The 21,194-nt window shown below is 42.7% G+C and overlaps 31 non-coding genes across 31 annotated transcripts; all 31 read left to right on the top strand.

The window, feature by feature from the left end:
* Positions 1 to 29: 29 nt before the first annotated feature.
* On the top strand, positions 30 to 103 carry Trnai-aau (transfer RNA isoleucine (anticodon AAU)). Its single transcript has one exon. It is a non-coding gene; the product is annotated as a tRNA-Ile (tRNA).
* A 593-nt stretch (positions 104 to 696) lies between these two features.
* On the top strand, positions 697 to 770 carry Trnai-aau (transfer RNA isoleucine (anticodon AAU)). Its single transcript has one exon. It is a non-coding gene; the product is annotated as a tRNA-Ile (tRNA).
* A 593-nt stretch (positions 771 to 1,363) lies between these two features.
* Positions 1,364 to 1,437, top strand: Trnai-aau (transfer RNA isoleucine (anticodon AAU)). The gene has a single exon. It is a non-coding gene; the product is annotated as a tRNA-Ile (tRNA).
* A 593-nt stretch (positions 1,438 to 2,030) lies between these two features.
* Trnai-aau (transfer RNA isoleucine (anticodon AAU)) lies at positions 2,031 to 2,104 on the top strand. The gene has a single exon. It is a non-coding gene; the product is annotated as a tRNA-Ile (tRNA).
* A 593-nt stretch (positions 2,105 to 2,697) lies between these two features.
* Positions 2,698 to 2,771, top strand: Trnai-aau (transfer RNA isoleucine (anticodon AAU)). The gene has a single exon. It is a non-coding gene; the product is annotated as a tRNA-Ile (tRNA).
* A 593-nt stretch (positions 2,772 to 3,364) lies between these two features.
* Trnai-aau (transfer RNA isoleucine (anticodon AAU)) lies at positions 3,365 to 3,438 on the top strand. The gene has a single exon. It is a non-coding gene; the product is annotated as a tRNA-Ile (tRNA).
* A 593-nt stretch (positions 3,439 to 4,031) lies between these two features.
* On the top strand, positions 4,032 to 4,105 carry Trnai-aau (transfer RNA isoleucine (anticodon AAU)). The gene has a single exon. It is a non-coding gene; the product is annotated as a tRNA-Ile (tRNA).
* A 589-nt stretch (positions 4,106 to 4,694) lies between these two features.
* On the top strand, positions 4,695 to 4,768 carry Trnai-aau (transfer RNA isoleucine (anticodon AAU)). The gene has a single exon. It is a non-coding gene; the product is annotated as a tRNA-Ile (tRNA).
* Positions 4,769 to 5,361: 593 nt separating this feature from the next.
* On the top strand, positions 5,362 to 5,435 carry Trnai-aau (transfer RNA isoleucine (anticodon AAU)). The gene has a single exon. It is a non-coding gene; the product is annotated as a tRNA-Ile (tRNA).
* A 593-nt stretch (positions 5,436 to 6,028) lies between these two features.
* Positions 6,029 to 6,102, top strand: Trnai-aau (transfer RNA isoleucine (anticodon AAU)). The gene has a single exon. It is a non-coding gene; the product is annotated as a tRNA-Ile (tRNA).
* A 1,169-nt stretch (positions 6,103 to 7,271) lies between these two features.
* On the top strand, positions 7,272 to 7,345 carry Trnai-aau (transfer RNA isoleucine (anticodon AAU)). The gene has a single exon. It is a non-coding gene; the product is annotated as a tRNA-Ile (tRNA).
* A 593-nt stretch (positions 7,346 to 7,938) lies between these two features.
* Trnai-aau (transfer RNA isoleucine (anticodon AAU)) lies at positions 7,939 to 8,012 on the top strand. The gene has a single exon. It is a non-coding gene; the product is annotated as a tRNA-Ile (tRNA).
* A 592-nt stretch (positions 8,013 to 8,604) lies between these two features.
* Trnai-aau (transfer RNA isoleucine (anticodon AAU)) lies at positions 8,605 to 8,678 on the top strand. The gene has a single exon. It is a non-coding gene; the product is annotated as a tRNA-Ile (tRNA).
* Positions 8,679 to 9,277: 599 nt separating this feature from the next.
* Positions 9,278 to 9,351, top strand: Trnai-aau (transfer RNA isoleucine (anticodon AAU)). Its single transcript has one exon. It is a non-coding gene; the product is annotated as a tRNA-Ile (tRNA).
* Positions 9,352 to 9,944: 593 nt separating this feature from the next.
* Positions 9,945 to 10,018, top strand: Trnai-aau (transfer RNA isoleucine (anticodon AAU)). The gene has a single exon. It is a non-coding gene; the product is annotated as a tRNA-Ile (tRNA).
* Positions 10,019 to 10,627: 609 nt separating this feature from the next.
* On the top strand, positions 10,628 to 10,701 carry Trnai-aau (transfer RNA isoleucine (anticodon AAU)). The gene has a single exon. It is a non-coding gene; the product is annotated as a tRNA-Ile (tRNA).
* Positions 10,702 to 11,300: 599 nt separating this feature from the next.
* Trnai-aau (transfer RNA isoleucine (anticodon AAU)) lies at positions 11,301 to 11,374 on the top strand. Its single transcript has one exon. It is a non-coding gene; the product is annotated as a tRNA-Ile (tRNA).
* Positions 11,375 to 11,967: 593 nt separating this feature from the next.
* Positions 11,968 to 12,041, top strand: Trnai-aau (transfer RNA isoleucine (anticodon AAU)). Its single transcript has one exon. It is a non-coding gene; the product is annotated as a tRNA-Ile (tRNA).
* A 597-nt stretch (positions 12,042 to 12,638) lies between these two features.
* On the top strand, positions 12,639 to 12,712 carry Trnai-aau (transfer RNA isoleucine (anticodon AAU)). The gene has a single exon. It is a non-coding gene; the product is annotated as a tRNA-Ile (tRNA).
* A 593-nt stretch (positions 12,713 to 13,305) lies between these two features.
* Trnai-aau (transfer RNA isoleucine (anticodon AAU)) lies at positions 13,306 to 13,379 on the top strand. The gene has a single exon. It is a non-coding gene; the product is annotated as a tRNA-Ile (tRNA).
* Positions 13,380 to 13,988: 609 nt separating this feature from the next.
* Positions 13,989 to 14,062, top strand: Trnai-aau (transfer RNA isoleucine (anticodon AAU)). Its single transcript has one exon. It is a non-coding gene; the product is annotated as a tRNA-Ile (tRNA).
* Positions 14,063 to 14,661: 599 nt separating this feature from the next.
* Positions 14,662 to 14,735, top strand: Trnai-aau (transfer RNA isoleucine (anticodon AAU)). Its single transcript has one exon. It is a non-coding gene; the product is annotated as a tRNA-Ile (tRNA).
* A 609-nt stretch (positions 14,736 to 15,344) lies between these two features.
* Positions 15,345 to 15,418, top strand: Trnai-aau (transfer RNA isoleucine (anticodon AAU)). Its single transcript has one exon. It is a non-coding gene; the product is annotated as a tRNA-Ile (tRNA).
* Positions 15,419 to 16,017: 599 nt separating this feature from the next.
* Positions 16,018 to 16,091, top strand: Trnan-auu (transfer RNA asparagine (anticodon AUU)). Its single transcript has one exon. It is a non-coding gene; the product is annotated as a tRNA-Asn (tRNA).
* A 593-nt stretch (positions 16,092 to 16,684) lies between these two features.
* Positions 16,685 to 16,758, top strand: Trnai-aau (transfer RNA isoleucine (anticodon AAU)). The gene has a single exon. It is a non-coding gene; the product is annotated as a tRNA-Ile (tRNA).
* Positions 16,759 to 17,350: 592 nt separating this feature from the next.
* Trnai-aau (transfer RNA isoleucine (anticodon AAU)) lies at positions 17,351 to 17,424 on the top strand. The gene has a single exon. It is a non-coding gene; the product is annotated as a tRNA-Ile (tRNA).
* A 593-nt stretch (positions 17,425 to 18,017) lies between these two features.
* On the top strand, positions 18,018 to 18,091 carry Trnai-aau (transfer RNA isoleucine (anticodon AAU)). The gene has a single exon. It is a non-coding gene; the product is annotated as a tRNA-Ile (tRNA).
* Positions 18,092 to 18,683: 592 nt separating this feature from the next.
* Positions 18,684 to 18,757, top strand: Trnai-aau (transfer RNA isoleucine (anticodon AAU)). Its single transcript has one exon. It is a non-coding gene; the product is annotated as a tRNA-Ile (tRNA).
* A 593-nt stretch (positions 18,758 to 19,350) lies between these two features.
* On the top strand, positions 19,351 to 19,424 carry Trnai-aau (transfer RNA isoleucine (anticodon AAU)). Its single transcript has one exon. It is a non-coding gene; the product is annotated as a tRNA-Ile (tRNA).
* Positions 19,425 to 20,031: 607 nt separating this feature from the next.
* Trnai-aau (transfer RNA isoleucine (anticodon AAU)) lies at positions 20,032 to 20,105 on the top strand. The gene has a single exon. It is a non-coding gene; the product is annotated as a tRNA-Ile (tRNA).
* A 601-nt stretch (positions 20,106 to 20,706) lies between these two features.
* Trnai-aau (transfer RNA isoleucine (anticodon AAU)) lies at positions 20,707 to 20,780 on the top strand. Its single transcript has one exon. It is a non-coding gene; the product is annotated as a tRNA-Ile (tRNA).
* Positions 20,781 to 21,194: the final 414 nt, after the last annotated feature.

The raw sequence follows: 21,194 nt of genomic DNA, 5'->3' as shown, positions 1-21,194 counted from the left end.
TTGCTTATTATTCCCATGGTTGTTAAGATGGCCGATTAGCTCAGTTGGTTAGAGCGCCGTGCTAATAACGGGGATGTCATGGGTTCGAGCCCCATATTGGCCACGAAAGTTTTTGATGTTTTGCAATGCATTATTTCTCACAAATGGCCGTTTGTGTCTCTTTCCAGTATTTCCTGTTCTGAATGAGTTGGTGTTGAGACGCATATGAAGGCTTTTCCGGGATATAGCATATCTGATTTGTATTTCATTTTGAAAGTTGAGCACCCAGTATAATAGACTAGCACAGAGAAGGAGTGTGTTCCTTCGCATAGTCGTGTGTATATATATACATATGTGTAGGTTTTCTGGTTCATCCTTTTCCCTTTCTATTCTCATTGGTGAATAGTTCAATGTTCTTGTGGAAGACTACGTAAAAGTGCCAAGTTCCTTATATTTCTATCCAAGCCGTCAGAGGGCAAGGGTGTTTGTGAAGTTTTGCATGATACTTATCTTCCGAAAACGAGGTGACCATATTTTGCGGACACATGTGTGATGTGTGTGTGCGTGTGTGGTGTAAGCAATCCATTTGCACAGAAAGACAAGTGCCCAGTACACGTGCATACATGTGTCGACCATGTTGCTTAACCGACGAGCTCAGCTTGTCAGGGCCTTGTGGAAGGCGAATGTCTTGCTTATTATTCCCTTGGTTGCTAAGATGGCCGATTAGCTCAGTTGGTTAGAGCGCCGTGCTAATAACGCGGATGTCATGGGTTCGAGCCCCATATTGGCCACGAAAGTTTTTGATGTTTTGCAATGCATTATTTCTCACAAATGGCCGTTTGTGTCTCTTTCCAGTATTTCCTGTTCTGAATGAGTTGGTGTTGAGACGCATATGAAGGCTTTTCCGGGATATAGCATATCTGATTTGTATTTCATTTTGAAACTTGAGCACCCAGTATAATAGACTAGCACAGAGAAGGAGTGTGTTCCTTCGCATAGTCGTGTGTATATATATACATATGTGTAGGTTTTCTGGTTCATCCTTTTCCCTTTCTATTCTCATTGGTGAATAGTTCAATGTTCTTGTGGAAGACTACGTAAAAGTGCCAAGTTCCTTATATTTCTATCCAAGCCGTCAGAGGGCAAGGGTGTTTGTGAAGTTTTGGATGATACTTATCTTCCTAAAACGAGGTGACCATATTTTGCGGACACATGTGTGATGTGTGTGTGCGTGTGTGGTGTAAGCAATCCATTTGCACAGAAAGACAAGTGCCCAGTACACGTGCATACATGTGTCGACCATGTTGCTTAACCGACAAGCTCAGCTTGTCAGGGCCTTGTGGAAGGCGAATGTCTTGCTTATTATTCCCATGGTTGCTAAGATGGCCGATTAGCTCAGTTGGTTAGAGCTCCGTGCTAATAACGCGGATGTCATGGGTTCGAGCCCCATATTGGCCACGAAAGTTTTTGATGTTTTGCAATGCATTATTTCTCACAAATGGCCGTTTGTGTCTCTTTCCAGTATTTCCTGTTCTGAATGAGTTGGTGTTGAGACGCATATGAAGGCTTTTCCGGGATATAGCATATCTGATTTGTATTTCATTTTGAAAGTTGAGCACCCAGTATAATAGACTAGCACAGAGAAGGAGTGTGTTCCTTCGCATAGTCGTGTGTATATATATACATATGTGTAGGTTTTCTGGTTCATCCTTTTCCCTTTCTATTCTCATTGGTGAATAGTTCAATGTTCTTGTGGAAGACTACGTAAAAGTGCCAAGTTCCTTATATTTCTATCCAAGCCGTCAGAGGGCAAGGGTGTTTGTGAAGTTTTGCATGATACTTATCTTCCGAAAACGAGGTGACCATATTTTGCGGACACATGTGTGATGTGTGTGTGCGTGTGTGGTGTAAGCAATCCATTTGCACAGAAAGACAAGTGCCCAGTACACGTGCATACATGTGTCGACCATGTTGCTTAACCGACAAGCTCAGCTTGTCAGGGCCTTGTGGAAGGCGAATGTCTTGCTTATTATTCCCTTGGTTGCTAAGATGGCCGATTAGGTCAGTTGGTTAGAGCGCCGTGCTAATAACGCGGATGTCATGGGTTCGAGCCCCATATTGGCCACGAAAGTTTTTGATGTTTTGCAATGCATTATTTCTCACAAATGGCCGTTTGTGTCTCTTTCCAGTATTTCCTGTTCTGAATGAGTTGGTGTTGAGACGCATATGAAGGCTTTTCCGCTATGTAGCATATCTGATTTGCATTTCATTTTGAAACTTGAGCACCCAGTATAATAGACTAGCACAGAGAAGGAGTGTGTTCCTTCGCATAGTCGTGTGTATATATATACATATGTATAGGTTTTCTGGTTCATCCTTTTCCCTTTCTATTCTCATTGGTGAATAGTTCAATGTTCTTGTGGAAGACTACGTAAAAGTGCCAAGATCCGTATATTTCTATCCAAGCCGTCAGAGGGCAAGGGTGTTTGTGAAGTTTTGCATGATACTTATCTTCCGAAAACGAGGTGACCATATTTTGCGGACACATGTGTGATGTGTGTGTGCGTGTGTGGTGTAAGCAATCCATTTGCACAGAAAGACAAGTGCCCAGTACACGTGCATACATGTGTCGACCATGTTGCTTAACCGACAAGCTCAGCTTGTCAGGGCCATGTGGAAGGCGAATGTATTGCTTATTATTCCCATGGTTGTTAAGATGGCCGATTAGCTCAGTTGGTTAGAGCGCCGTGCTAATAACGCGGATGTCATGGGTTCGAGCCCCATATTGGCCACGAAAGTTTTTGATGTTTTGCAATGCATTATTTCTCACAAATGGCCGTTTGTGTCTCTTTCCAGTATTTCCTGTTCTGAATGAGTTGGTGTTGAGACGCATATGAAGGCTTTTCCGGGATATAGCATATCTGATTTGCATTTCATTTTGAAACTTGAGCACCCAGTATAATAGACTAGCACAGAGAAGGAGTGTGTTCCTTCGCATAGTCGTGTGTATATATATACATATGTATAGGTTTTCTGGTTCATCCTTTTCCCTTTCTATTCTCATTGGTGAATAGTTCAATGTTCTTGTGGAAGACTACGTAAAAGTGCCAAGTTCCTTATATTTCTGTCTAAGCCGTCAGAGGGCAAGGGTGTTTGTGAAGTTTTGCATGATACTTATCTTCCGAAAACGAGGTGACCATATTTTGCGGACACATGTGTGATGTGTGTGTGCGTGTGTGGTGTAAGCAATCCATTTGCACAGAAAGACAAGTGCCCAGTACACGTGCATACATGTGTCGACCATGTTGCTTAACCGACAAGCTCAGCTTGTCAGGGCCTTGTGGAAGGCGAATGTCTTGCTTATTATTCCCATGGTTGTTAAAATGGCCGATTAGCTCAGTTGGTTAGAGCGCCGTGCTAATAACGCGGATGTCATGGGTTCGAGCCCCATATTGGCCACGAAAGTTTTTGATGTTTTGCAATGCATTATTTCTCACAAATGGCCGTTTGTGTCTCTTTCCAGTATTTCCTGTTCTGAATGAGTTGGTGTTGAGACGCATATGAAGGCTTTTCCGGGATATAGCATATCTGATTTGTATTTCATTTTGAAAGTTGAGCACCCAGTATAATAGACTAGCACAGAGAAGGAGTGTGTTCCTTCGCATAGTCGTGTGTATATATATACATATGTATAGGTTTTCTGCTTCATCCTTTTCCCTTTCTATTCTCATTGGTGAATAGTTCAATGTTCTTGTGGAAGACTACGTAAAAGTGCCAAGATCCTTATATTTCTATCCAAGCCGTCAGAGGGCAAGGGTGTTTGTGAAGTTTTGCATGATACTTATCTTCCGAAAACGAGGTGACCATATTTTGCGGACACATGTGTGATGTGTGTGTGCGTGTGTGGTGTAAGCAATCCATTTGCACAGAAAGACAAGTGCCCAGTACACGTGCATACATGTGTCGACCATGTTGCTTAACCGACAAGCTCAGCTTGTCAGGGCCTTGTGGAAGGCGAATGTATTGCTTATTATTCCCATGGTTGTTAAGATGGCCGATTAGCTCAGTTGGTTAGAGCGCCGTGCTAATAACGCGGATGTCATGGGTTCGAGCCCCATATTGGCCACGAAAGTTTTTGATGTTTTGCAATGCATTATTTCTCACAAATGGCCGTTTGTGTCTCTTTCCAGTATTTCCTGTTCTGAATGAGTTGGTGTTGAGACGCATATGAAGGCTTTTCCGGGATATAGCATATCTGATTTGCATTTCATTTTGAAACTTGAGCACCCAGTATAATAGACTAGCACAGAGAAGGAGTGTGTTCCTTCGCATAGTCGTGTGTATATATATACATATGTATAGGTTTTCTGGTTCATCCTTTTCACTTTCTATTCTCATTGGTGAATAGTTCAATGTTCTTGTGGAAGACTACGTAAAAGTGCCAAGTTCCTTATATTTCTATCCAAGCCGTCAGAGGGCAAGGGTGTGAAGTTTTGCATGATACTTATCTTCCGAAAACGAGGTGACCATATTTTGCGGACACATGTGTGATGTGTGTGTGCGTGTGTGGTGTAAGCAGTCCATTTGCACAGAAAGACAAGTGCCCAGTACACGTGCATACATGTGTCGACCATGTTGCTTAACCGACAAGCTCAGCTTGTCAGGGCCTTGTGGAAGGCGAATGTCTTGCTTATTATTCCCTTGGTTGCTAAGATGGCCGATTAGCTCAGTTGGTTAGAGCGCCGTGCTAATAACGCGGATGTCATGGGTTCGAGCCCCATATTGGCCACGAAAGTTTTTGATGTTTTGCAATGCATTATTTCTCACAAATGGCCGTTTGTGTCTCTTTCCAGTATTTCCTGTTCTGAATGAGTTGGTGTTGAGACGCATATGAAGGCTTTTCCGGGATATAGCATAGCTGATTTGCATTTCATTTTGAAACTTGAGCACCCAGTATAATAGACTAGCACAGAGAAGGAGTGTGTTCCTTCGCATAGTCGTGTGTATATATATACATATGTATAGGTTTTCTGGTTCATCCTTTTCCCTTTCTATTCTCATTGGTGAATAGTTCAATGTTCTTGTGGAAGACTACGTAAAAGTGCCAAGTTCCTTATATTTCTATCCAAGCCGTCAGAGGGCAAGGGTGTTTGTGAAGTTTTGCATGATACTTATCTTCCGAAAACGAGGTGACCATATTTTGCGGACACATGTGTGATGTGTGTGTGCGTGTGTGGTGTAAGCAATCCATTTGCACAGAAAGACAAGTGCCCAGTACACGTGCATACATGTGTCGACCATGTTGCTTAACCGACAAGCTCAGCTTGTCAGGGCCATGTGGAAGGCGAATGTCTTGCTTATTATTCCCTTGGTTGTTAAGATGGCCGATTAGCTCAGTTGGTTAGAGCGCCGTGCTAATAACGCGGATGTCATGGGTTCGAGCCCCATATTGGCCACGAAAGTTTTTGATGTTTTGCAATGCATTATTTCTCACAAATGGCCGTTTGTGTCTCTTTCCAGTATTTCCTGTTCTGAATGAGTTGGTGTTGAGACGCATATGAAGGCTTTTCCGGGATATAGCATATCTGATTTGCATTTCATTTTGAAACTTGAGCACCCAGTATAATAGACTAGCACAGAGAAGGAGTGTGTTCCTTCGCATAGTCGTGTGTATATATATACATATGTATAGGTTTTCTGGTTCATCCTTTTCCCTTTCTATTCTCATTGGTGAATAGTTCAATGTTCTTGTGGAAGACTACGTAAAAGTGCCAAGTTCCTTATATTTCTATCCAAGCCGTCAGAGGGCAAGGGTGTTTGTGAAGTTTTGCATGATACTTATCTTCCGAAAACGAGGTGACCATATTTTGCGGACACATGTGTGATGTGTGTGTGCGTGTGTGGTGTAAGCAGTCCATTTGCACAGAAAGACAAGTGCCCAGTACACGTGCATACATGTGTCGACCATGTTGCTTAACCGACAAGCTCAGCTTGTCAGGGCCTTGTGGAAGGCGAATGTCTTGCTTATTATTCCCTTGGTTGCTAAGATGGCCGATTAGCTCAGTTGGTTAGAGCGCCGTGCTAATAACGCGGATGTCATGGGTTCGAGCCCCATATTGGCTACGAAAGTTTTTGATGTTTTGCAATGCATTATTTCTCACAAATGGCCGTTTGTGTCTCTTTCCAGTATTTCCTGTTCTGAATGAGTTGGTGTTGAGACGCATATGAAGGCTTTTCCGGGATATAGCATAGCTGATTTGCATTTCACTTTGAAACTTGAGCACCCAGTATAATAGACTAGCACAGAGAAGGAGTGTGTTCCTTCGCATAGTCGTGTGTATATATATATATACATATGTATAGGTTGTCTGGTTCATCCTTTTCCCTTTCTATTCTCATTGGTGAATAGTTCAATGTTCTTGTGGAAGACTACGTAAAAGTGCCAAGTTCCTTATATTTCTATCCAAGCCGTCAGAGGGCAAGGGTGTTTGTGAAGTTTTGCATGATATTTATCTTCCGAAAACGAGGTGACCATATTTTGCGGACACATGTGTGATGTGTGTGTGCGTGTGTGGTGTAAGCAATCCATTTGCACAGAAAGACAAGTGTCCAGTACACGTGCATACATGTGTCGACCATGTTGCTTAATCGACAAGCTCAGCTTGTCAGGGCCTTGTGGAAGGCAAATCTCTTGTCAAGTTTTTGATGTTTTGCAATGCATTATTTCTCACAAATGGCCGTTTGTGTCTCTTTCCAGTATTTCCTGTTCTGAATGAGTTGGTGTTGAGACGCATATGAAGGCTTTTCCGGGATATAGCATATCTGATTTGCATTTCATTTTGAAACTTGAGCACCCAGTATAATAGACTAGCACAGAGAAGGAGTGTGTTCCTTCGCATAGTCGTGTGTATATATATACATATGTATAGGTTTTCTGGTTCATCCTTTTCCCTTTCTATTCTCATTGGTGAATAGTTCAATGTTCTTGTGGAAGACTACGTAAAAGTGCCAAGTTCCTTATATTTCTATCCAAGCCGTCAGAGGGCAAGGGTGTTTGTGAAGTTTTGCATGATACTTATCTTCCGAAAACGAGGTGACCATCTTTTGCGGACACATGTGTGATGTGTGTGTGCGTGTGCGTGTGTGGTGTAAGCAATCCATTTGCACAGAAAGACAAGTGCCCAGTACACGTGCATACATGTGTCGACCATGTTGCTTAACCGACGAGCTCAGCTTGTCAGGGCCTTGTGGAAGGCGAATGTCTTGCTTATTATTCCCATGGTTGTTAAGATGGCCGATTAGCTCAGTTGGTTAGAGCGCCGTGCTAATAACGCGGATGTCATGGGTTCGAGCCCCATATTGGCCACGAAACTTTTTGATGTTTTGCAATGCATTATTTCTCACAAATGGCCGTTTGTGTCTCTTTCCAGTATTTCCTGTTCTGAATGAGTTGGTGTTGAGACGCATATGAAGGCTTTTCCGGGATATAGCATATCTGATTTGCATTTCATTTTGAAACTTGAGCACCCAGTATAATAGACTAGCACAGAGAAGGAGTGTGTTCCTTCGCATAGTCGTGTGTATATATATACATATGTATAGGTTTTCTGGTTCATCCTTTTCCCTTTCTATTCTCATTGGTGAATAGTTCAATGTTCTTGTGGAAGACTACGTAAAAGTGCCAAGTTCCTTATATTTCTATACAAGCCGTCAGAGGGCAAGGGTGTTTGTGAAGTTTTGCATGATACTTATCTTCCGAAAACGAGGTGACCATGTATTCCGGACACATGTGTGATGTGTGTGTGCGTGTGTGGTGTAAGCAGTCCATTTGCACAGAAAGACAAGTGCCCAGTACACGTGCATACATGTGTCGACCATGTTGCTTAACCGACGAGCTCAGCTTGTCAGGGCCTTGTGGAAGGCGAATGTCTTGCTTATTATTCCCATGGTTGTTAAGATGGCCGATTAGCTCAGTTGGTTAGAGCGCCGTGCTAATAACGCGGATGTCATGGGTTCGAGCCCCATATTGGCCACGAAAGTTTTTGATGTTTTGCAATGCATTATTTCTCACAAATGGCCGTTTGTGTCTCTTTCCAGTATTTCCTGTTCTGAATGAGTTGGTGTTGAGACGCATTTGAAGGCTTTCCGGGATATAGCATATCTGATTTGCATTTCATTTTGAAACTTGAGCACCCAGTATAATAGACTAGCACAGAGAAGGAGTGTGTTCCTTCGCATAGTCGTGTGTATATATATACATATGTATAGGTTTTCTGGTTCATCCTTTTCCCTTTCTATTCTCATTGGTGAATAGTTCAATGTTCTTGTGGAAGACTACGTAAAAGTGCCAAGTTCCTTATATTTCTATCCAAGCCGTCAGAGGGCAAGGATGTTTGTGAAGTTTTGCATGATACTTATCTTCCGAAAACGAGGTGACCATGTATTGCGGACACATGTGTGATGTGTGTGTGCGTGTGTGGTGTAAGCAGTCCATTTGCACAGAAAGACAAGTGCCCAGTACACGTGCATACATGTGTCGACCATGTTGCTTAACCGACAAGCTCAGCTTGTCAGGGCCTTGTGGAAGGCGAATGTCTTGCTTATTATTCCCTTGGTTGCTAAGATGGCCGATTAGCTCAGTTGGTTAGAGCGCCGTGCTAATAACGCGGATGTCATGGGTTCGAGCCCCATATTGGCCACGAAAGTTTTTGATGTTTTGCAATGCATTATTTCTCACAAATGGCCGTTTGTGTCTCTTTCCAGTATTTCCTGTTCTGAATGAGTTGGTGTTGAGACGCATATGAAGGCTTTTCCGGGATATAGCATATCTGATTTGCATTTCATTTTGAAACTTGAGCACCCAGTATAATAGACTAGCACAGAGAAGGAGTGTGTTCCTTCGCATAGTCGTGTGTATATATATATATATACATATGTATAGGTTTTCTGGTTCATCCTTTTCCCTTTCTATTCTCATTGGTGAATAGTTCAATGTTCTTGTGGAAGACTACGTAAAAGTGCCAAGTTCCTTATATTTCTATCCAAGCCGTCAGAGGGCAAGGGTGTTTGTGAAGTTTTGCATGATACTTATCTTCCGAAAACGAGGTGACCATATTTTGCGGACACATGTGTGATGTGTGTGTGCGTGTGTGGTGTAAGCAATCCATTTGCACAGAAAGACAAGTGCCCAGTACACGTGCATACATGTGTCGACCATGTTGCTTAACCGACAAGCTCAGCTTGTCAGGGCCTTGTGGAAGGCGAATGTCTTGCTTATTATTCCCATGGTTGTTAAGATGGCCGATTAGCTCAGTTGGTTAGAGCGCCGTGCTAATAACGCGGATGTCATGGGTTCGAGCCCCATATTGGCCACGAAAGTTTTTGATGTTTTGCAATGCATTATTTCTCACAAATGGCCGTTTGTGTCTCTTTCCAGTATTTCCTGTTCTGAATGAGTTGGTGTTGAGACGCATATGAAGGCTTTTCCGGGATATAGCATATCTGATTTGCATTTCATTTTGAAACTTGAGCACCCAGTATAATAGACTAGCACAGAGAAGGAGTGTGTTCCTTCGCATAGTCGTGTGTATATATATACATATGTATAGGTTTTCTGGTTCATCCTTTTCCCTTTCTATTCTCATTGGTGAATAGTTCAATGTTCTTGTGGAAGACTACGTAAAAGTGCCAAGTTCCTTATATTTCTATCCAAGCCGTCAGAGGGCAAGGGTGTTTGTGAAGTTTTGCATGATACTTATCTTCCGAAAACGAGGTGACCATATTTTGCGGACACATGTGTGATGTGTGTGTGCGTGTGTGGTGTAAGCAGTCCATTTGCACAGAAAGACAAGTGCCCAGTACACGTGCATACATGTGTCGACCATGTTGCTTAACCGACAAGCTCAGCTTGTCAGGGCCTTGTGGAAGGCGAATGTCTTGCTTATTATTCCCTTGGTTGCTAAGATGGCCGATTAGCTCAGTTGGTTAGAGCGCCGTGCTAATAACGCGGATGTCATGGGTTCGAGCCCCATATTGGCAACGAAAGTTTTTGATGTTTTGCAATGCATTATTTCTCAGAAATGGCCGTTTGTGTCTCTTTCCAGTATTTCCTGTTCTGAATGAGTTGGTGTTGAGACGCATATGAAGGCTTTTCCGGGATATAGCATATCTGATTTGCATTTCATTTTGAAACTTGAGCACCCAGTATAATAGACTAGCACAGAGAAGGAGTGTGTTCCTTCGCATAGTCGTGTGTATATATATATATATATATACATATGTATAGGTTTTCTGGTTCATCCTTTTCCCTTTCTATTCTCATTGGTGAATAGTTCAATGTTCTTGTGGAAGACTACGTAAAAGTGCCAAGTTCCTTATATTTCTATCCAAGCCGTCAGAGGGCAAGGGTGTTTGTGAAGTTTTGCATGATACTTATCTTCCGAAAACGAGGTGACCATATTTTGCGGACACATGTGTGATGTGTGTGTGCCTGTGCGTGTGTGGTGTAAGCAATCCATTTGCACAGAAAGACAAGTGCCCAGTACACGTGCATACATGTGTCGACCATGTTGCTTAACCGACAAGCTCAGCTTGTCAGGGCCTTGTGGAAGGCGAATGTATTGCTTATTATTCCCATGGTTGTTAAGATGGCCGATTAGCTCAGTTGGTTAGAGCGCCGTGCTAATAACGCGGATGTCATGGGTTCGAGCCCCATATTGGCCACGAAAGTTTTTGATGTTTTGCAATGCATTATTTCTCACAAATGGCCGTTTGTGTCTCTTTCCAGTATTTCCTGTTCTGAATGAGTTGGTGTTGAGACGCATATGAAGGCTTTTCCGGGATATAGCATATCTGATTTGCATTTCATTTTGAAACTTGAGCACCCAGTATAATAGACTAGCACAGAGAAGGAGTGTGTTCCTTCGCATAGTCGTGTGTATATATATACATATGTATAGGTTTTCTGGTTCATCCTTTTCCCTTTCTATTCTCATTGGTGAATAGTTCAATGTTCTTGTGGAAGACTACGTAAAAGTGCCAAGTTCCTTATATTTCTATCCAAGCCGTCAGAGGGCAAGGGTGTTTGTGAAGTTTTGCATGATACTTATCTTCCGAAAACGAGGTGACCATATTTTGCGGACACATGTGTGATGTGTGTGTGCGTGTGCGTGTGTGGTGTAAGCAATCCATTTGCACAGAAAGACAAGTGCCCAGTACACGTGCATACATGTGTCGACCATGTTGCTTAACCGACAAGCTCAGCTTGTCAGGGCCTTGTGGAAGGCGAATGTCTTGCTTATTATTCCCTTGGTTGCTAAGATGGCCGATTAGCTCAGTTGGTTAGAGCGCCGTGCTAATAACGCGGATGTCATGGGTTCGAGCCCCATATTGGCCACGAAAGTTTTTGATGTTTTGCAATGCATTATTTCTCACAAATGGCCGTTTGTGTCTCTTTCCAGTATTTCCTGTTCTGAATGAGTTGGTGTTGAGACGCATATGAAGGCTTTTCCGGGATATAGCATATCTGATTTGCATTTCATTTTGAAACTTGAGCACCCAGTATAATAGACTAGCACAGAGAAGGAGTGTGTTCCTTCGCATAGTCGTGTGTATATATATACATATGTATAGGTTTTCTGGTTCATCCTTTTCCCTTTCTATTCTCATTGGTGAATAGTTCAATGTTCTTGTGGAAGACTACGTAAAAGTGCCAAGTTCCTTATATTTCTATCCAAGCCGTCAGAGGGCAAGGATGTTTGTGAAGTTTTGCATGATACTTATCTTCCGAAAACGAGGTGACCATGTATTGCGGACACATGTGTGATGTGTGTGTGCGTGTGTGGTGTAAGCAGTCCATTTGCACAGAAAGACAAGTGCCCAGTACACGTGCATACATGTGTCGACCATGTTGCTTAACCGACAAGCTCAGCTTGTCAGGGCCTTGTGGAAGGCGAATGTCTTGCTTATTATTCCCTTGGTTGCTAAGATGGCCGATTAGCTCAGTTGGTTAGAGCGCCGTGCTAATAACGCGGATGTCATGGGTTCGAGCCCCATATTGGCCACGAAAGTTTTTGATGTTTTGCAATGCATTATTTCTCACAAATGGCCGTTTGTGTCTCTTTCCAGTATTTCCTGTTCTGAATGAGTTGGTGTTGAGACGCATATGAAGGCTTTTCCGGGATATAGCATATCTGATTTGCATTTCATTTTGAAACTTGAGCACCCAGTATAATAGACTAGCACAGAGAAGGAGTGTGTTCCTTCGCATAGTCGTGTGTATATATATATATACATATGTATAGGTTTTCTGGTTCATCCTTTTCCCTTTCTATTCTCATTGGTGAATAGTTCAATGTTCTTGTGGAAGACTACGTAAAAGTGCCAAGTTCCTTATATTTCTATCCAAGCCGTCAGAGGGCAAGGGTGTTTGTGAAGTTTTGCATGATACTTATCTTCCGAAAACGAGGTGACCATATTTTGCGGACACATGTGTGATGTGTGTGTGCGTGTGTGGTGTAAGCAATCCATTTGCACAGAAAGACAAGTGCCCAGTACACGTGCATACATGTGTCGACCATGTTGCTTAACCGACAAGCTCAGCTTGTCAGGGCCTTGTGGAAGGCGAATGTCTTGCTTATTATTCCCATGGTTGTTAAGATGGCCGATTAGCTCAGTTGGTTAGAGCGCCGTGCTAATAACGCGGATGTCATGGGTTCGAGCCCCATATTGGCCACGAAAGTTTTTGATGTTTTGCAATGCATTATTTCTCACAAATGGCCGTTTGTGTCTCTTTCCAGTATTTCCTGTTCTGAATGAGTTGGTGTTGAGACGCATATGAAGGCTTTTCCGGGATATAGCATATCTGATTTGCATTTCATTTTGAAACTTGAGCACCCAGTATAATAGACTAGCACAGAGAAGGAGTGTGTTCCTTCGCATAGTCGTGTGTATATATATACATATGTATAGGTTTTCTGGTTCATCCTTTTCCCTTTCTATTCTCATTGGTGAATAGTTCAATGTTCTTGTGGAAGACTACGTAAAAGTGCCAAGTTCCTTATATTTCTATCCAAGCCGTCAGAGGGCAAGGGTGTTTGTGAAGTTTTGCATGATACTTATCTTCCGAAAACGAGGTGACCATATTTTGCGGACACATGTGTGATGTGTGTGTGCGTGTGTGGTGTAAGCAGTCCATTTGCACAGAAAGACAAGTGCCCAGTACACGTGCATACATGTGTCGACCATGTTGCTTAACCGACAAGCTCAGCTTGTCAGGGCCTTGTGGAAGGCGAATGTCTTGCTTATTATTCCCTTGGTTGCTAAGATGGCCGATTAGCTCAGTTGGTTAGAGCGCCGTGCTAATAACGCGGATGTCATGGGTTCGAGCCCCATATTGGCAACGAAAGTTTTTGATGTTTTGCAATGCATTATTTCTCAGAAATGGCCGTTTGTGTCTCTTTCCAGTATTTCCTGTTCTGAATGAGTTGGTGTTGAGACGCATATGAAGGCTTTTCCGGGATATAGCATATCTGATTTGCATTTCATTTTGAAACTTGAGCACCCAGTATAATAGACTAGCACAGAGAAGGAGTGTGTTCCTTCGCATAGTCGTGTGTATATATATATATATATATACATATGTATAGGTTTTCTGGTTCATCCTTTTCCCTTTCTATTCTCATTGGTGAATAGTTCAATGTTCTTGTGGAAGACTACGTAAAAGTGCCAAGTTCCTTATATTTCTATCCAAGCCGTCAGAGGGCAAGGGTGTTTGTGAAGTTTTGCATGATACTTATCTTCCGAAAACGAGGTGACCATATTTTGCGGACACATGTGTGATGTGTGTGTGCCTGTGCGTGTGTGGTGTAAGCAATCCATTTGCACAGAAAGACAAGTGCCCAGTACACGTGCATACATGTGTCGACCATGTTGCTTAACCGACAAGCTCAGCTTGTCAGGGCCTTGTGGAAGGCGAATGTATTGCTTATTATTCCCATGGTTGTTAAGATGGCCGATTAGCTCAGTTGGTTAGAGCGCCGTGCTAATAACGCGGATGTCATGGGTTCGAGCCCCATATTGGCCACGAAAGTTTTTGATGTTTTGCAATGCATTATTTCTCACAAATGGCCGTTTGTGTCTCTTTCCAGTATTTCCTGTTCTGAATGAGTTGGTGTTGAGACGCATATGAAGGCTTTTCCGGGATATAGCATATCTGATTTGCATTTCATTTTGAAACTTGAGCACCCAGTATAATAGACTAGCACAGAGAAGGAGTGTGTTCCTTCGCATAGTCGTGTGTATATATATACATATGTATAGGTTTTCTGGTTCATCCTTTTCCCTTTCTATTCTCATTGGTGAATAGTTCAATGTTCTTGTGGAAGACTACGTAAAAGTGCCAAGTTCCTTATATTTCTATCCAAGCCGTCAGAGGGCAAGGGTGTTTGTGAAGTTTTGCATGATACTTATCTTCCGAAAACGAGGTGACCATATTTTGCGGACACATGTGTGATGTGTGTGTGCGTGTGCGTGTGTGGTGTAAGCAATCCATTTGCACAGAAAGACAAGTGCCCAGTACACGTGCATACATGTGTCGACCATGTTGCTTAACCGACAAGCTCAGCTTGTCAGGGCCTTGTGGAAGGCGAATGTCTTGCTTATTATTCCCTTGGTTGCTAAGATGGCCGATTAGCTCAGTTGGTTAGAGCGCCGTGCTAATAACGCGGATGTCATGGGTTCGAGCCCCATATTGGCCACGAAAGTTTTTGATGTTTTGCAATGCATTATTTCTCACAAATGGCCGTTTGTGTCTCTTTCCAGTATTTCCTGTTCTGAATGAGTTGGTGTTGAGACGCATATGAAGGCTTTTCCGGGATATAGCATATCTGATTTGCATTTCATTTTGAAACTTGAGCACCCAGTATAATAGACTAGCACAGAGAAGGAGTGTGTTCCTTCGCATAGTCGTGTGTATATATATATATATATATACATATGTATAGGTTTTCTGGTTCATCCTTTTCCCTTTCTATTCTCATTGGTGAATAGTTCAATGTTCTTGTGGAAGACTACGTAAAAGTGCCAAGTTCCTTATATTTCTATCCAAGCCGTCAGAGGGCAAGGGTGTTTGTGAAGTTTTGCATGATACTTATCTTCCGAAAACGAGGTGACCATATTTTGCGGACACATGTGTGATGTGTGTGTGCGTGTGCGTGTGTGGTGTAAGCAATCCATTTGCACAGAAAGACAAGTGCCCAGTACACGTGCATACATGTGTCGACCATGTTGCTTAACCGACAAGCTCAGCTTGTCAGGGCCTTGTGGAAGGCGAATGTATTGCTTATTATTCCCATGGTTGTTAAGATGGCCGATTAGCTCAGTTGGTTAGAGCGCCGTGCTAATAACGCGGATGTCATGGGTTCGAGCCCCATATTGGCCACGAAAGTTTTTGATGTTTTGCAATGCATTATTTCTCACAAATGGCCGTTTGTGTCTCTTTCCAGTATTTCCTGTTCTGAATGAGTTGGTGTTGAGACGCATATGAAGGCTTTTCCGGGATATAGCATATCTGATTTGCATTTCATTTTGAAACTTGAGCACCCAGTATAATAGACTAGCACAGAGAAGGAGTGTGTTCCTTCGCATAGTCGTGTGTATATATATACATATGTATAGGTTTTCTGGTTCATCCTTTTCCCTTTCTATTCTCATTGGTGAATAGTTCAATGTTCTTGTGGAAGACTACGTAAAAGTGCCAAGTTCCTTATATTTCTATCCAAGCCGTCAGAGGGCAAGGGTGTTTGTGAAGTTTTGCATGATACTTATCTTCCGAAAACGAGGTGACCATATTTTGCGGACACATGTGTGATGTGTGTGTGCGTGTGCGTGTGTGGTGTAAGCAATCCATTTGCACAGAAAGACAAGTGCCCAGTACACGTGCATACATGTGTCGACCATGTTGCTTAACCGACGAGCTCAGCTTGTCAGGGCCTTGTGGAAGGCGAATGTCTTGCTTATTATTCCCATGGTTGTTAAGATGGCCGATTAGCTCAGTTGGTTAGAGCGCCGTGCTATTAACGCGGATGTCATGGGTTCGAGCCCCATATTGGCCACGAAAGTTTTTGATGTTTTGCAATGCATTATTTCTCACAAATGGCCGTTTGTGTCTCTTTCCAGTATTTCCTGTTCTGAATGAGTTGGTGTTGAGACGCATATGAAGGCTTTTCCGGGATATAGCATATCTGATTTGCATTTCATTTTGAAACTTGAGCACCCAGTATAATAGACTAGCACAGAGAAGGAGTGTGTTCCTTCGCATAGTCGTGTGTATATATATACATATGTATAGGTTTTCTGGTTCATCCTTTTCCCTTTCTATTCTCATTGGTGAATAGTTCAATGTTCTTGTGGAAGACTACGTAAAAGTGCCAAGTTCCTTATATTTCTATCCAAGCCGTCAGAGGGCAAGGGTGTTTGTGAAGTTTTGCATGATACTTATCTTCCGAAAACGAGGTGACCATGTATTCCGGACACATGTGTGATGTGTGTGTGCGTGTGTGGTGTAAGCAGTCCATTTGCACAGAAAGACAAGTGCCCAGTACACGTGCATACATGTGTCGACCATGTTGCTTAACCGACGAGCTCAGCTTGTCAGGGCCTTGTGGAAGGCGAATGTCTTGCTTATTATTCCCATGGTTGTTAAGATGGCCGATTAGCTCAGTTGGTTAGAGCGCCGTGCTAATAACGCGGATGTCATGGGTTCGAGCCCCATATTGGCCACGAAAGTTTTTGATGTTTTGCAATGCATTATTTCTCACAAATGGCCGTTTGTGTCTCTTTCCAGTATTTCCTGTTCTGAATGAGTTGGTGTTGAGACGCATTTGAAGGCTTTCCGGGATATAGCATATCTGATTTGCATTTCATTTTGAAACTTGAGCACCCAGTATTATAGACTAGCACAGAGAAGGAGTGTGTTCCTTCGCATAGTCGTGTGTATATATATACATATGTATAGGTTTTCTGGTTCATCCTTTTCCCTTTCTATTCTCATTGGTGAATAGTTCAATGTTCTTGTGGAAGACTACGCAAAAGTGCCAAGTTCCTTATATTTCTATCCAAGCCGTCAGAGGGCAAGGGTGTTTGTGAAGTTTTGCATGATACTTATCTTCCGAAAACGAGGTGACCATATTTTGCGGACACATGTGTGATGTGTGTGTGCGTGTGTGGTGTAAGCAATCCATTTGCACAGAAAGACAAGTGCCCAGTACACGTGCATACATGTGTCGACCATGTTGCTTAACCGACAAGCTCAGCTTGTCAGGGCCTTGTGGAAGGCGAATGTCTTGCTTATTATTCCCTTGGTTGTTAAGATGGCCGATTAGCTCAGTTGGTTAGAGCGCCGTGCTAATAACGCGGATGTCATGGGTTCGAGCCCCATATTGGCCACGAAAGTTTTTGATGTTTTGCAATGCATTATTTCTCAGAAATGGCCGTTTGTGTCTCTTTCCAGTATTTCCTGTTCTGAATGAGTTGGTGTTGAGACGCATATGAAGGCTTTTCCGGGATATAGCATATCTGATTTGCATTTCATTTTGAAACTTGAGCACCCAGTATAATAGACTAGCACAGAGAAGGAGTGTGTTCCTTCGCATAGTCGTGTGTATATATATACATATGTATAGGTTTTCTGGTTCATCCTTTTCCCTTTCTATTCTCATTGGTGAATAGTTCAATGTTCTTGTGGAAGACTACGTAAAAGTGCCAAGTTCCTTATATTTCTATCCAAGCCGTCAGAGGGCAAGGGTGTTTGTGAAGTTTTGCATGATACTTATCTTCCGAAAACGAGGTGACCATGTATTCCGGACACATGTGTGATGTGTGTGTGCGTGTGTGGTGTAAGCAGTCCATTTGCACAGAAAGACAAGTGCCCAGTACACGTGCATACATGTGTCGACCATGTTGCTTAACCGACGAGCTCAGCTTGTCAGGGCCTTGTGGAAGGCGAATGTCTTGCTTATTATTCCCATGGTTGTTAAGATGGCCGATTAGCTCAGTTGGTTAGAGCGCCGTGCTAATAACGCGGATGTCATGGGTTCGAGCCCCATATTGGCCACGAAAGTTTTTGATGTTTTGCAATGCATTATTTCTCACAAATGGCCGTTTGTGTCTCTTTCCAGTATTTCCTGTTCTGAATGAGTTGGTGTTGAGACGCATTTGAAGGCTTTCCGGGATATAGCATATCTGATTTGCATTTCATTTTGAAACTTGAGCACCCAGTATTATAGACTAGCACAGAGAAGGAGTGTGTTCCTTCGCATAGTCGTGTGTATATATATACATATGTATAGGTTTTCTGGTTCATCCTTTTCCCTTTCTATTCTCATTGGTGAATAGTTCAATGTTCTTGTGGAAGACTACGCAAAAGTGCCAAGTTCCTTATATTTCTATCCAAGCCGTCAGAGGGCAAGGGTGTTTGTGAAGTTTTGCATGATACTTATCTTCCGAAAACGAGGTGACCATATTTTGCGGACACATGTGTGATGTGTGTGTGCGTGTGTGGTGTAAGCAATCCATTTGCACAGAAAGACAAGTGCCCAGTACACGTGCATACATGTGTCGACCATGTTGCTTAACCGACAAGCTCAGCTTGTCAGGGCCTTGTGGAAGGCGAATGTCTTGCTTATTATTCCCTTGGTTGTTAAGATGGCCGATTAGCTCAGTTGGTTAGAGCGCCGTGCTAATAACGCGGATGTCATGGGTTCGAGCCCCATATTGGCCACGAAAGTTTTTGATGTTTTGCAATGCATTATTTCTCAGAAATGGCCGTTTGTGTCTCTTTCCAGTATTTCCTGTTCTGAATGAGTTGGTGTTGAGACGCATATGAAGGCTTTTCCGGGATATAGCATATCTGATTTGCATTTCATTTTGAAACTTGAGCACCCAGTATAATAGACTAGCACAGAGAAGGAGTGTGTTCCTTCGCATAGTCGTGTGTATATATATACATATGTATAGGTTTTCTGGTTCATCCTTTTCCCTTTCTATTCTCATTGGTGAATAGTTCAATGTTCTTGTGGAAGACTACGTAAAAGTGCCAAGTTCCTTATATTTCTATCCAAGCCGTCAGAGGGCAAGGGTGTTTGTGAAGTTTTGCATGATACTTATCTTCCGAAAACGAGGTGACCATATTTTGCGGACACATGTGTGATGTGTGTGTGCGTGTGTGGTGTAAGCAATCCATTTGCACAGAAAGACAAGTGCCCAGTACACGTGCATACATGTGTCGACCATGTTGCTTAACCGACAAGCTCAGCTTGTCAGGGCCTTGTGGAAGGCGAATGTCTTGCTTATTATTCCCTTGGTTGCTAAGATGGCCGATTAGCTCAGTTGGTTAGAGCGCCGTGCTAATAACGCGGATGTCATGGGTTCGAGCCCCATATTGGCTACGAAAGTTTTTGATGTTTTGCAATGCATTATTTCTCACAAATGGCCGTTTGTGTCTCTTTCCAGTATTTCCTGTTCTGAATGAGTTGGTGTTGAGACGCATATGAAGGCTTTTCCGGGATATAGCATAGCTGATTTGCATTTCATTTTGAAACTTGAGCACCCAGTATAATAGACTAGCACAGAGAAGGAGTGTGTTCCTTCGCATAGTCGTGTGTATATATATATATATATATATATACATATGTATAGGTTTTCTGGTTCATCCTTTTCCCTTTCTATTCTCATTGGTGAATAGTTCAATGTTCTTGTGGAAGACTACGTAAAAGTGCCAAGTTCCTTATATTTCTATCCAAGCCGTCAGAGGGCAAGGGTGTTTGTGAAGTTTTGCATGATACTTATCTTCCGAAAACGAGGTGACCATATTTTGCGGACACATGTGTGATGTGTGTGTGCGTGTGTGGTGTAAGCAGTCCATTTGCACAGAAAGACAAGTGCCCAGTACACGTGCATACATGTGTCGACCATGTTGCTTAACCGACAAGCTCAGCTTGTCAGGGCCTTGTGGAAGGCGAATGTCTTGCTTATTATTCCCTTGGTTGCTAAGATGGCCGATTAGCTCAGTTGGTTAGAGCGCCGTGCTAATAACGCGGATGTCATGGGTTCGAGCCCCATATTGGCTACGAAAGTTTTTGATGTTTTGCAATGCATTATTTCTCACAAATGGCCGTTTGTGTCTCTTTCCAGTATTTCCTGTTCTGAATGAGTTGGTGTTGAGACGCATATGAAGGCTTTTCCGGGATATAGCATAGCTGATTTGCATTTCACTTTGAAACTTGAGCACCCAGTATAATAGACTAGCACAGAGAAGGAGTGTGTTCCTTCGCATAGTCGTGTGTATATATATATATATATACATATGTATAGGTTTTCTGGTTCATCCTTTTCCCTTTCTATTCTCATTGGTGAATAGTTCAATGTTCTTGTGGAAGACTACGTAAAAGTGCCAAGTTCCTTATATTTCTATCCAAGCCGTCAGAGGGCAAGGGTGTTTGTGAAGTTTTGCATGATACTTATCTTCCGAAAACGAGGTGACCATATTTTGCGGACACATGTGTGATGTGTGTGTTCGTGTGTGGTGTAAGCAATCCATTTGCACAGAAAGACAAGTGCCCAGTACACGTGCATACATGTGTCGACCATGTTGCTTAACCGACAAGCTCAGCTTGTCAGGGCCTTGTGGAAGGCGAATGTCTTGCTTATTATTCCCTTGGTTGTTAAGATGGCCGATTAGCTCAGTTGGTTAGAGCGCCGTGCTAATAACGCGGATGTCATGGGTTCGAGCCCCATATTGGCCACGAAAGTTTTTGATGTTTTGCAATGCATTATTTCTCACAAATGGCCGTTTGTGTCTCTTTCCAGTATTTCCTGTTCTGAATGAGTTGGTGTTGAGACGCATATGAAGGCTTTTCCGGGATATAGCATAGCTGATTTGCATTTCACTTTGAAACTTGAGCACCCAGTATAATAGACTAGCACAGAGAAGGAGTGTGTTCCTTCGCATAGTCGTGTGTATATATATATACATATGTATAGGTTGTCTGGTTCATCCTTTTCCCTTTCTATTCTCATTGGTGAATAGTTCAATGTTCTTGTGGAAGACTACGTAAAAGTGCCAAGTTCCTTATATTTCTATCCAAGCCGTCAGAGGGCAAGGGTGTTTGTGAAGTTTTGCATGATACTTATCTTCCGAAAACGAGGTGACCATGTAT

This window comes from Haliotis asinina, chromosome 1, assembly GCF_037392515.1.
Source record: "Haliotis asinina isolate JCU_RB_2024 chromosome 1, JCU_Hal_asi_v2, whole genome shotgun sequence".
NCBI lineage: Eukaryota > Metazoa > Mollusca > Gastropoda > Lepetellida > Haliotidae > Haliotis > Haliotis asinina.
The sequence above is the reverse complement of the archived record's forward strand: the minus strand, read 5'-3'. Positions and strand labels throughout refer to the sequence as shown.